At 48.0% G+C, this 12,450-nt stretch overlaps 1 protein-coding gene across 2 annotated transcripts in view; it reads left to right on the top strand.

Moving 5' to 3' along the window:
- The window catches only part of JAKMIP1 (janus kinase and microtubule interacting protein 1), a 3,487,328-nt gene that overhangs the window by 2,083,685 nt on the left and 1,391,193 nt on the right, over positions 1-12,450 (top strand). The gene's annotated exons all lie outside the window — the stretch shown is intronic.

The following is a 12,450-nucleotide window of genomic DNA, read 5'->3' as shown; positions in this document are numbered from 1 at the left end:
GCTATACGCGATGCGTTCTTGGTATGGAGACATCAGCCCTCATTACAACCCTGGCGTTAAGGGATTACCGGTACCGGTAAGGGTACCGGTACCGGTAATCCCTTAACGCCTGATTACGAGGTCCCTTTGCGGGTCCCGACCTTAACGGCTGGTCTGTACCAGCCGTTAAGGTAAGGACCCGCAAAGAGACCTTGAAGGTGATTACGGTACCGCATTTTGCGGTACCGTAATTACCGCTTTCCCCATTCCCATTGAGCGCTATGGGGCAAAAATGGGAATGGGGAAGGGCCAATGGTAAATGGGGAATTACCGCCCCGCCAACCTTGGAATGGGGCGGTAATTCCCCATGTCTCCATGGCGGATCCGGTAAATTACCGGCATTAACCATGGCGCTAATAGCGCCATTGGTTAACGCCAGGGTCGTAATGAGGCCCATCATCTGTTGGGAACTATTACTCCCGTACAAGTCTTCACTGATCATCGTAATCTTCTTGCTCTTAAGTCTGTACGGTGTACCACCGCTCGCAACTCAAGGTGGCATGAATTCTTTTCAATGTATAATTTCCAGATCACTTACCGTCCCGGCAAGATGCATTCTAAGGCTAATGCATTATCAAGACTGAATGAAGGCGATCTGACGCCTCACCGGGAAAGCACTGTGTTACAACCATCGTTTGTCATTTGTTCTTGTACCATAGACTCATCCCTGAAGGGTATGATTACATCCTGGATGGAGACAAACCCTCCTGAACTCCTTGATCCTGACATAAATATCGTCAATTCCATGCCTTACGTACAAGAACAGTTGTATCTCCCTACCTCAGAAACACGTATTTTGGCCCTGCAATGGTGTCATGATGCCTTGATGGCCGCACATCCAGGGAGACACAAAACGTCTATGGTTAATGATGTTTCAGATTACATCAAGAAATGCGCAATTTGTGCTCAGTGCAAAGATACTGTGTCTAAACCTATGGGTTTAATTCAGCCTATCCCTGTTCCTAAAAAAACCCTGGCTGATGATCTCTATGGATTTTGTGGTGGAACTACCTCCTGTTCAAGGTTATGATACCATATGGGTGGTCGTTGACTACTTTTCCAAGATGGCTCTGTTTGTACCATGTCAGGGTATACCTACTGCTCCGGTTCTAGCAGATATGTTCTTGCATTATGTGTTTTGTCGTTTTGGACTCCCTGAGATCATCATTACCGATCGTGGCTCACAGTTTACCTCCCATTTCTGGCACCACCTGGTTACTGCAGTGGGCATCGATGCTCGCTACTCTACGGTTTATCATCCCGAAACGGATGGGCAAACTGAAAGAGTTAATGCCACTATGGAACAATTCTTACGTTGTTTGATTACCCAGCATCAGGAATCATGGTTAAAGGTGCTGGGGGCGGCAGAATTTGCATACAACAACTCAGTACATTCATCTACCGGTACTTCTCCGTTCTTTGCCCTTTACGGTCTCCATCCTAAGTCATTTCCTGAGGATCTAATACCTACCACTGAAAATCCGGCAGCCCAGGCTTGCATTCGTGATTTAATTTCCCTTAGGGAAACGGTCTTTGACCATTTAAAAACCGCTCAACAGCAAGCCAAACTTTACGCCGACAAACACTGGAGGCCGGATCCTGATTATCAAATTGGAATGTTGGTCTGGTTATCCTCCAAGAACCTCCTTTTGCCTGGTTGTAAATGTTTGACGCCTCGTTTTGTGGGACCTTTTCCTTTTAAGGAAGTGATCCGTCCTTTGGTGGTTCGTTTAGATCTACCTTCCCAATGGAAGATCCATCTGGTATTTCATGTATCCCTGCTAAAGCCATGTCCTGCAGGTACCCGTCTCCCCTCTCATCCAGCTCCGGTGATGGTGGAAGGAGTACGTGGTTAAGGCCATTCTGGATACTAAGTTGGTGCGGGGAGTTCGTCATTTCCTTATTGATTGGGAAGGTTATGGTCCGTTGGAGTGTACCTGGGAACCTGAGTCTAATGTACATGCTCCTAGTCTCTTGTCCTGAGTTCATGGCTGCCCGCTCCGGGGAGGCATCTTTGGGGGAGGAAACTGTCAGGGTTCCATTGTATGCCCCGCCAGATAATCAGAGGAGGAGTTCAAGTAATAAAAAACTGTCTAGTAAACTCAGGGGAACTAACATTTTTGGGTCCAAATTGAAAGGGTCTGCTATGACTCAGACCCGTTCTCCCTTGTCTCTTGCACATCCTTTTGCAGAACGCTATGGGTTACCGTGGAAATGCTGGCGGCCATGGTATTCGCGTAGACGCTCAGGTGTACAGCCCCGTCCCGTGCGTAAGGTCAGGTGACCTGTATTTAAGCCGCGCCTCCGCGCACGGTGGCTCTTCTGAATTAGTCTAATTCCAAAGCTCCTTACCTCGTATCTTGTTTTCTTGACTTCTTGTATCCCCGGCCTGTCTTGTACTGCATTACTTCCTCCTTGTCATTGCTACTTAGTCTTACCTGCTTCTACTCGACCCAGAACGGCCACGGACTGCATTTGTCTGAATCCTCAAGTCTTACCTGCTCATACCCGACCCGGAACGGCCACGGACTGCACTCGTCTGAATCCTCAAGTCTTACCTGCTCATACTAGACCTGGAATGGCCACGGACAGCATTCGTCTGAATCCTCAAGTCTTACCCGCTCATACCAGACCCGGAACAGCCACAGACTGCACTCGTCTGAATCCTCAAATCTTACCTGCTCATACCAGACCCGGAATGGCCACGGACTGCACTTGTCTAAATCCTAAAGTCTTACCTGCTCATACTAGACCCAGAGCGGCCACGGACTGCATTCGTCTAAACCTTCAAGTCTTACCTGCTCATACTCGACCTGGCACGGCCACGGACTGCATTCATCTAATCATCCAAGTCTTACCTGCTCTTACCAAAACCGGAACGTCCACGGATTACAACTTCTTCATTCCACAAGTCTTACCTGTGTCAAACCTTTTTTCTGGAACTGTCAAAAGACTTTTTTGGACATTCAGGATTATCGCGTATCGGCGCAAGGACCAAAGGACATTGGCACATTGCCGTGGGATTTAAAGAACAGCAGCGCGACGGTGCCAGGATCAATTAACTTTTAGGCGTCCTCGTGCCGGCGGGTATAGGAAAACCAAGGACATTGTGTTTCCGGGACTGACGACTCATTTCCCACATTTCTGCAGCGACTATCCAGGACACTCATTTGGTAAGCATCAGACTATTATTTATTCCTTCCTAGTTATTACTGTACTCTTGGTAATAGTCCCTTTCTGCTTTCAGGGTACTCATTGATCTAACTTGGAACATTCGGTCCCAGTCTGATTTTCTTGTTGGTGAGTATCAGTTCAGTAACTTGCTTTGGAGTTCCCATTGCATTTAGCTTCATGTTAATGTTTGATTAATTTTCTTGCAGCCAGCTGTTGAAGTACCAGAGTGTACCTTATTTCGGGCAGTACTCACCTCAAACTGTCCTTATGTACACTTGAGGTTATATATTGTCAGAAAGCTTAAATTGCATCACAACGTGTCGAGACACCACTACTATTTTGTGCTCCTGGCTCCTGACACCATTGGCCTCCCTTCCCCATGTTTTTAGCATGGGACAAGGCGGTTCACTCAAGCTTAGCACAGTCTCAGCCTTCTCTAGCACGAGGATGCAGTTGAATCTTGTGCCCCCAGTTTCTTTGCTTTTCAAAGTCTCTTCATTCAGAGGGCCTGATGTGAAAAATAATTGAGAAGTTCTATTCCTCTTTCAGATCTTCACAAGTACTCAATCTGTAAGGTGTTCAATATTCACCCCGGATCCCCGTCAGCTGGGCTCAGATCCTCTTACAACAATGTTTGTAGGATATTCCTTCTCGGGTAAATCACAGTTCACCCTGGATCCCCCTCAGCCATGCTCAGATCCCTTTTAACACAATTAGCATTTCTCTGCTGGGCTCGGACCAATTTCAATTCCAAATGTAACTCTTGACACATGTTTGCTTTAACCAAAGCTTTTAGCTGATCTTCCTCTGCCAGGCTCGTTCATCTACTTTCTTTATATTCTTACTATCGAAGACTTTTGAATGTGCACAGGATTTGGCTTGACCCTTTGCAGGACCACTTCGAGTGCACAACTCCTTTTCACATTTAACATGTGTCACCTTTCAGTTGGATACCTAACAGACACTTTCGACTGCGCACCCAGGTGGTGCCGGACCACTCTGTCTACGGTATCATATATTGGCTTCAAAGTTCAATCACTCATCTGCTGGTTAATTATGTTTGCATTACTTTCCACACATGCTTCATCCACTTTTCACTTCAGTTTTCACTATACAATGTTACTGCTTCCAACCTTGGCTTCAACACAGACCGGTTTGGTATCAGTCTCCCCAAATCACCGGCTCTGCTGACTTTGCTGGTGCGGCATTTTTTTGTTGTAGGAGCCAAGGACAGTACCACGGTGGCAAATGATTCTCCCCATGTTCACTATCGACGCAGGAGAGCCATGGGAATCTCTGACACACAATGCAGGATTCTTCAGCCTTGATTCCTGGTCTTACGTTTCCTATTCTCAAAGGTTCATGAAAGTAACGGTTTTCCATTGAAAAGGTCAAGGGCTCTCCCCTTCTTGCAATCCTCTTCGTTCTTGCTGTCTTTCGCCTTGTATTAAACTGCCATCTTGAAACTGGTGCTTCCTCATGTGCTTTGCCTTGCTTAGAGTGTGCTTTTGTGCTCCGCCTTTTATCTGTGTAGGGAAGTGTGATGGAACTCAGGTGTGTGTGATGATCAGTAATTGCCTCACCCTGCCTGACCACTGCATTGGGACATGCCAGGTATACGGCTCAGGTGTTAGTCTGTTTTCTCTCACAGTGAGCTGTCTGTGAGAAAGTGTTTGTGTTGGAAAAGGGTGTGGGGACTGAGTTCCTACGTGGTAGGATGTGGTAAAGGTGTTACAAGGAAGGGGGATACCGCATCTCGCCATCCGGGGTCCCACTTCCACTCCCCGAAGACCCCTCACCCAGGAGATCCTCCCGCACTGGTCCACCCCCATGAACTGGATCCAAAAGCGTTGGCTGTGTGCTGGCCACCTGGATGACAGAACCCCAGGGGCTAGCGGGTGATACTCCTTCAGGTTTCTCACAATGTTCACTCAGCAGCACCGTGTGGGCATTTACAGATGTTAATGTCACTGCGCGGTGCCCAACTACATTGACTACAGGCCCCATATATTAGGCAATCCTGGCTACGCCTCTGCCAACAAGTTGTAATCACCTGAAAGTTGTTGGTTAAAACATGGATTCAATCATTAGGTATATAGTGGAGCATAGCGTAATGATTTGCATTTAATTCAGCAAACTAGTACAAAGACTTCTGAATGTAAAACACAGTTAACCAAAATTTCAACCATCACAGGCAACCCTTCCATGGACATCCGCTGAACAGTTGCCCATCTAATAAATCCATCCATAATTGTGTTATTGTCAAAAAGGCCCAGTATGGCCTGACCAAAAGATGGATGAGGCCTTGGAAGGTCATACTGCATGCCCATTCAAGCCACAGGCTCTCAGTTGAGACAGCAACAGTTAAGGTCAGCACCAATATAATGAAGCAGGCGCCTGCCCATTGAGCATAAAGATTGCCCACGCTTACAGCTCAGGAAGTCTTCATTCTATTAAAGACAAGGATGTGAGCATTATGCTTTTCTTTCTTTATTACTGCCACAACAGCTTTTCAACTATAACTTTTGAAAATACAACATTTATAACTTTTTTCTGTCCATTTGGAACACAAAAAATGTGTAAATTGGGATTTCAAAGTTCTCCAAACCCAGGAAGGCTGTCGCATCTTCCTAAAACTACCGAACCCATGATCCTTTGAGTCTAGGTAGTACTGACCTCCAAACCTGCACCTATCAGCCTGCAGGTCAGCCTATAAGAACCTCTCCCTCCAGGTCCTTTCCTCTTTCTTTTCCCATACAACTTCGAAAACTTCAACAGTCTTAATGCCCATCAACAAAAGTCTTTCAACAGAACTGTAACTGTGATTCCGGCTGACTTGACTCGGAACCTCTCGGACTACTGCCCGTCGCTCCCTTCACAATCCTTTACTTCTGATCAGGTCGCTTTCTGTTCGCTGTTAGGGAGAATTCTCTGTAAAGGCTAATTTCCCAAAGCTAGTGAGTCCCCCAGCAGCTTTGCTGGATTTTTGGGGTTTATTTTTTTCTCCTGCTAAGAGTGAGACTCTTTTCCTCCACCTCTTAGACATGATTTGAGGTGTTCCTTTGACTTTGTATGTGTTTTATGGGCTATGGGGTCCTTTACCCCATAGGGCTTCATGTGTTTTTGGTATGTTGGTTACACAGCACCCTCCGTGCCGTAACCCAGGGGTGTCGTAGCGACCCCCAAACATAGACTCCATACCCTGGGACTGACTACTGTCTCCCAGGGCATGTAAAGTCACCATTGGCTTTACTAGTCTCAAATTGTGAACAGAACCAGTACAAGCCATCCTATTGTGGACGTACTGGTTGGGGCAATTCGATTGCCCCGGGGTCTGTTGTTCGAGGGGGCACTGTCCAGTCCCCCCGGACCGAGTTTTGGCTGGTGGCAGTGGATACTACTTTTTATATTCGACCGCGAATATATTCCTATGGAATTTTCTCATTGTTCGAGACTACCACTTTTTAAAATAGCCTCGAACATACCGCCGGTTTATTAAATTAATATTAATTCACCGGTTAGTAAATTTTGCCGAAACTTGGTTCCAAAATGGCGTTTGTGTTCGCTTCTGTGACTCCAACCCAAGTCGAGCCCTTTGTTCCACTTTTTGGCGGGCTTCTCCACAGAAGCCTCCAAAAGTGGTGCCACTCTGTCTGGGTACCACAGGGGGTGTGGGAGGGGGTTTAGGCACCCTGGACTGAGTTGCCTCGGCAACTCAAGTCGCACTCTTGTGTGATTGGCCCAAGTGGTGAGCCGCCCGGCTCACCACTTAGCATGTTTGAGTGAAAGCTAGGCTGAATGAATGGGGGTTTTCTGCATAAAAGCAGGGCTTTGGGGACTGGAACTTCAGAAGTCGCCTGTTAGGGAGAATTCTCTGTTTAGGCTGAATTTCCTAACCTAGTGAGTCCCCCAGCAGTTTGCTGGATTTCTGGAGTTTGTTTTTTTTCTCCTGCCAAGAGTGAGACTCTTTTTCTCCCACTCTTGGACATGATTTGTGGTGTTCCTTTGAATGTTAATGTGTTTTATGGGCTATGGGGTCTTTTACTCCATAGGGTCTCATGTGTTGTTTCTATGTGTGTTACACAGCACCCTCCGTGCAGTAACACCGGGGTGTCATAGTGACCCCCCACCATAGACTCCATACCCTGGGACTGACTACTGTCTCCCAGGGCATGTAAAGTCACCATTGGCTTTACTAGTCCCAAATTACTAACAGAACCAGTACAAACCATCATATTGTGGAAGTACTGGTAGGGGCAATTCGATTGCCCCTGGGTCTGTTGTTCGAGGGGGCACTGTCCCGTCCCCCCTCGTCGAGTTTTGGCTGGTGACAGTGGATACTACTTTTTATATTCAACCGCGAATATATCTCTATGGGATTTTCCCATTGTTCGAGGCTAATACTTTTTTAACATAGCCTCTAACATACCGCCGGTTTATTTATTTAATATTAATTCACCGGTTGGTATTTTCTGCCAAAACTCGGTTTTAAAATGGTGTTTGTGTTCGCCTCTGTAACTCCAAACCAAAGGTCGAGCCCTTTGTTCCACTTCTGGCGGCTTTCTACACAGAAGCCCTCCAAAGTTGTGCCACTCTGTCTGGGTACCACAGGGCGTGTGGGAGGGGGTTTAGGCACCTTTGGACTAAGTTGCCTTGCCAACCCAAGTCGCACTCTTGCGTGATTTGCCCAAGTGGTGAGCCACCCCGCTCACCACTTAGCATGTTTGATTGACAGCTAGGCTGAATGAATGGTGGTTTTCTGCATAAAAGCAGGGCTTTGGGGACTGGAACTTCAGAAGTCGCCACAGGACCTGAAAATTTGACGAGGGAGAAGCTGAGCCGACCTGCTACGACAACACCACCGGTGGAGCCCTGCTGAACCGACTCACCACTTCCCAACGACAGAGGAGATCTCCCTGCTGGAGAGTCTTCTTCCCTTGACTGGTGGGCACAACCAGTTTACCTTCTTTTCTCACATCCCAGGACGTCTCGTGGTCGAATTGCCCGTGCCAAGCACCCCGGCAACCGAATAGCCCTTCGTGAAGGCGCGAACCGGGAAGGAGCCTGCCAACAATTCGAGACAATTTATGTGGAGACGTAGTTCTTGTTCCGACCATTTCCCTCCTGTCTCCATGTTCTCGCATCGGGCTCCCCAGCCTGATCTGCTCGCATCTGACTCTATGATGAGGTCTGGGGAGTCTCCGAAAATGGCCCTGCCGTTCCAGGCTTCCATATTCTGGAGCCACCAGTGCAGCTCTGTAATGGCCTCGGCATCTAGAGTCACTAATTGATGATAACCCAGTCCTCCATGTAGGTGTCTTATCTTTAGCCTCTGAAGGGCTCGATAGTGAAGGGGACTGGGAAAAATCGCCTGAATAGAGGCCGCAAGCAGACCCACTACTCTGGCCCGGTTTCTTAGCGAAATCACTTTCTTCGCTATCACGAGCTTGAGCTCTTTCGTTATAGCTCTCACTGTGCGTTGTGGAAGTTCGAGCGTTGCATTCCGAGTATTTATGTTGAAACCCAGGAACTCTATGACCTGAACGGGTGTCAATTGGGATTTGTCTAAGTTCACTACAAATCCGAGAGACGACAGGAGCGAGAAGATCCACTGGACGCTCCTGGTAAGAGACTCTCTGTCCGCTCCTAGCACGAGAATATCGTCTAGGTAAATGATAATACGAATCCCTCTCTCTCTTATGGCCGCTGCCACTGGTTTCATCACTTTCGTGAATGCCCAGGGAGCCGATGCCAGGCCGAACGGTAGACATGTGAAACGCCATGTTTCGCCGTTCCACCGGAATTCGGAGATACTTCCGATGTTCTCGAGCTATCGGAATCTCCAGGTAGGCGTCCTTGAGATCGAGGCGCGCCAACCAATCTCCTGTACGAAGTAAATCCCGGAGCAGATGGACGCCTTCCATCTTGAAGTGGTTGTATACTAACCACTCGTTCAAATTTCTTAAATTTATCACTGGCCGTATCTTGTCCCCTTTGTGTATAGGAACATGTTGCTGAGGAACCCTGGTCCTCTCTGAAACTCTCGCTCTATAGCGTTTTTGTCTTTCAGTTTGAGTAACTCGCTGTGCAAAAGCCTTGCCTCTTCGCTTGCCATGTGAATGGGATGGGGTTCTGCAGTCTGAAGGGGGGTTCCCACAAATTCTAGCCGAAGACCTGCTACTGCTTGCAACACCCATGCATCGCGCAACAGCGCCTGCCATGCATTCAGAAAATGAAGGGTTCTTCCCCCTATTCTCATACACACCGCACTCACCTCCTGATGCACTAGGTTGGCGATATGATCCTCTCCCTCTGCGGCCCCTGAGGAACCTGGATCTGGTCGGGAAGAAGGTGTCTTGTTTCCCTTCCCAGTATTGGGCGCGCGGCCCGTGGGGTCTGCGGTTATAATTGAAACGACCGGACGCCCGACCCCTCTGTTGTCCGGTCTCGTAAAAAACACGACCTGGAAAGATCTTCTTTATAGAACTTTGGGCTCTTTCTAGCGCTGAATAAGTGTCCACGAACTGGGACATTTCCTTAGCGAATGCCTGACCAAATAGCAGGCCTTTGGCATTCTCGCCTGCCTCGTACGAGGCTAGGTCGCTTAGTTTGCTGTCGATCTTAAGCAAAACGCCTCTTCTCCTTTCTGATGGCATCGCACAATTCGCATTCCCTAAGAGACAAACTGCCCTTTGGGCCCAATTTGCTAACACCGGAACGTCTACTGGGGAGCCTGTATCTCTCGCTCTCTCCACTAGGTCCATTATTTTGGCTAATGGGCCTGCGATATCGAGGTTGTCCTGGCACCCTCTCCATGCCCGGTCAATTCCTTTTCTAATGTCTCGTGCGGTCTTAGTTACAAATGTGACCATTTTAGGGTCCAGGTCTGGTGTCTCCGCTAGCTTCCCCGGCAGGTCTGGTCTGGGGCAATCTGCTCTCATACGAGATCGCACTTCTCGCTCTAGCGGTTTTCGTATGTGCTGTGCCATGTACGCCGCCACTCTGGGTGACGGCACCCACACAGAGGATTTTGGGTGCCGGATGGCCTCGGGGTCAAACATGTCAGCAATGGCATCTCCATCTTGAGGATCGACATTCTCTTCAAAGTGCTGATCGACATTGATTTCGTCTTCCTCCTCATCATCAGGCATGTAGCCCTCATCATCATTATCCCCTGGATTGTTCACCCCTGGGGCAGGGGGTCTGTCCTGGCCTTCTTTTTTCTTTTCCAGGAAGGCTCTTTTTAGCCTGGCGACAGGGTCGCACGTTCCTTGGGGAGCAGTATCCTCCCTTTCCAAGTTGCTCGGGGGGGTCAAAGAGTTTGTGCTCTTCCGAGTCTTTTTACGCCCCTCAACATCAACCCCAGCGGGGTGTCTGGCTGACGTGCCCTCTCCGGGGCTATCTGCTATTCTTTTTCTGGCAAGGTGTGCTTGCTGTTCTGCCATAAGAGCCTCCAAGGCTTCCAATCTTTGTGCATTAGGCTGTACGCCTTGAGAAACTGCCTTGGTGAGCGAATCTCCCAGCACCTGTTTAAAGCTTTGGGCGAGGCCTTCTTCCTGTTGGTAAGGAACCTCTTCCCACTCCTCTTGAGACCACTCTGGCGAAGTGGACGGAGTTTGGTTAGGGCTGTTGCCTTGAGCCATATCTGTGGTTGGCAGTGCCAAATCTGTATGTCAGCCAAAGGAATTGTATCAGCTCTTGCCTTGTCTAGAGCTCTGTCAGCTCGTCAGGCTAAGTTTCACCTCCAGGTGTTCTTGAGGGAATCACTTCTCAAATATAAATCCCCTTTAAACTCGGTTGTGTTTTTTTTTTTTCTTCTAAATTCACTGAGGTGCTGGAAATCCAACTCGCTCCGCGTCCGCACTTTCAAATCTGTGCGCGCGAGCGTTACATGCGCAGGGGATGCTGGGAGAAGCTTCCAGCCTCTCCCGCTCCCCTGGGTCCTGAAGCCCGCCAGATTCGCCGGCGCGGCTTCGCAATACGAGTAGGAGCGGGGCCGACTGCCTGAGGCGAGTGCGTTCGCTCGCGGCAACGGCCCCGCCTCTTACTCCACAATACTACAAAGTCTCCTCACTCGGGTAACCAAAATTCCTGCAATAAACCGTTACGGCGTACGACATGCGCTCTCACTCACGCACCCTGAAAGGTAACCTTCTCTATCTAACATTTGTACCTTACTATCAGTATTCTAGTGCGAAACATATCACACGCGCACTAATAACATAATGTGTATATCCAAACGAAAACAATTACTCTCAATATAGGAGCTTAACACTACAAGGTACTTATCTTATCATGGGCAGCAAAAAGAAAGAGGAAAGGTCCTGGAGGGAGAGGTTCTTATAGGCTGACCTGCAGGCTGATAGGTGCAGGTTTGGAGGTCAGGACTACCTAGACTCAAAGGATCATGGGTTCGGTAGTTTTAGGAAGATGTGACAGCCTTCCTGGGTTTGGAGAACTTTGAAATTCAAATGTACACATTTTTTGTGTTCCAAATGGACAGAAAAAAGTTATAAATGTTGTATTTTCAAAAGTTATAGTTGAAAAGCTGTTGTGGCAGTAATAAACAAAGAAAAGCATAATGCGAGCCTCCTGTCTTGTCATAGAATGGGAACTTGTGTCACACATGGAAATCATTACTGAGTTTTCATCGATCATTGGTTTCGGAGTCAAACCAGTGACCATGGTTTGGAAGTGCCTGTCACACCAGTTCCAGGGCAGAGGGTTAGGAGAAGTGAATACAAACTGACAATCATCTCTAGCCGTCCCAGCAGCACTCGAGAGTTGGGATCAACAACACAATGATTGGATGGTGTTTTCTCAGCCCCGTTAGTTGGAGAGCCTGTGCTTTTGTTGCACTGGGTGGCTGGTGGAAAATCCCTTCATATATCCTTCCGGCATCTGCATAGACATTCGTAATTTTTCTATGTTATGCCTATCATTTCTCAGAGTGAGTGTCTGGGTTAAATGTCTGCTACTCCTCTCTACTCTATCTTCAACATTTATATATGACGATTTTTCTGCCTGTTTTTACCTATCTTCCTCCCTCTCCTCTCCATATTTCCCTTCCTTTCATTCACCTCTCCCAGTCTCTTACTTAGCTGCACCATCTGGTTGCACACAGAGTTCTGCAGCAGGTGCATTAACATGCCAAGCTATCTTATTGGAGTTTAAACCTGCGGCCTCCTGATTAAAACAGATCCCTGTAACAGGTGATTGTGTGCATTGAAATCTGAT

The sequence above is a fragment of the Ambystoma mexicanum genome, chromosome 6q, assembly GCF_040938575.1.
Source record: "Ambystoma mexicanum isolate Mex_15411 chromosome 6q, UKY_AmexF1_1, whole genome shotgun sequence".
Lineage (NCBI taxonomy): Eukaryota > Metazoa > Chordata > Amphibia > Caudata > Ambystomatidae > Ambystoma > Ambystoma mexicanum.
Note: the sequence above shows the minus strand (reverse complement) of the source record. Positions and strands in the feature narration are given on the sequence as shown.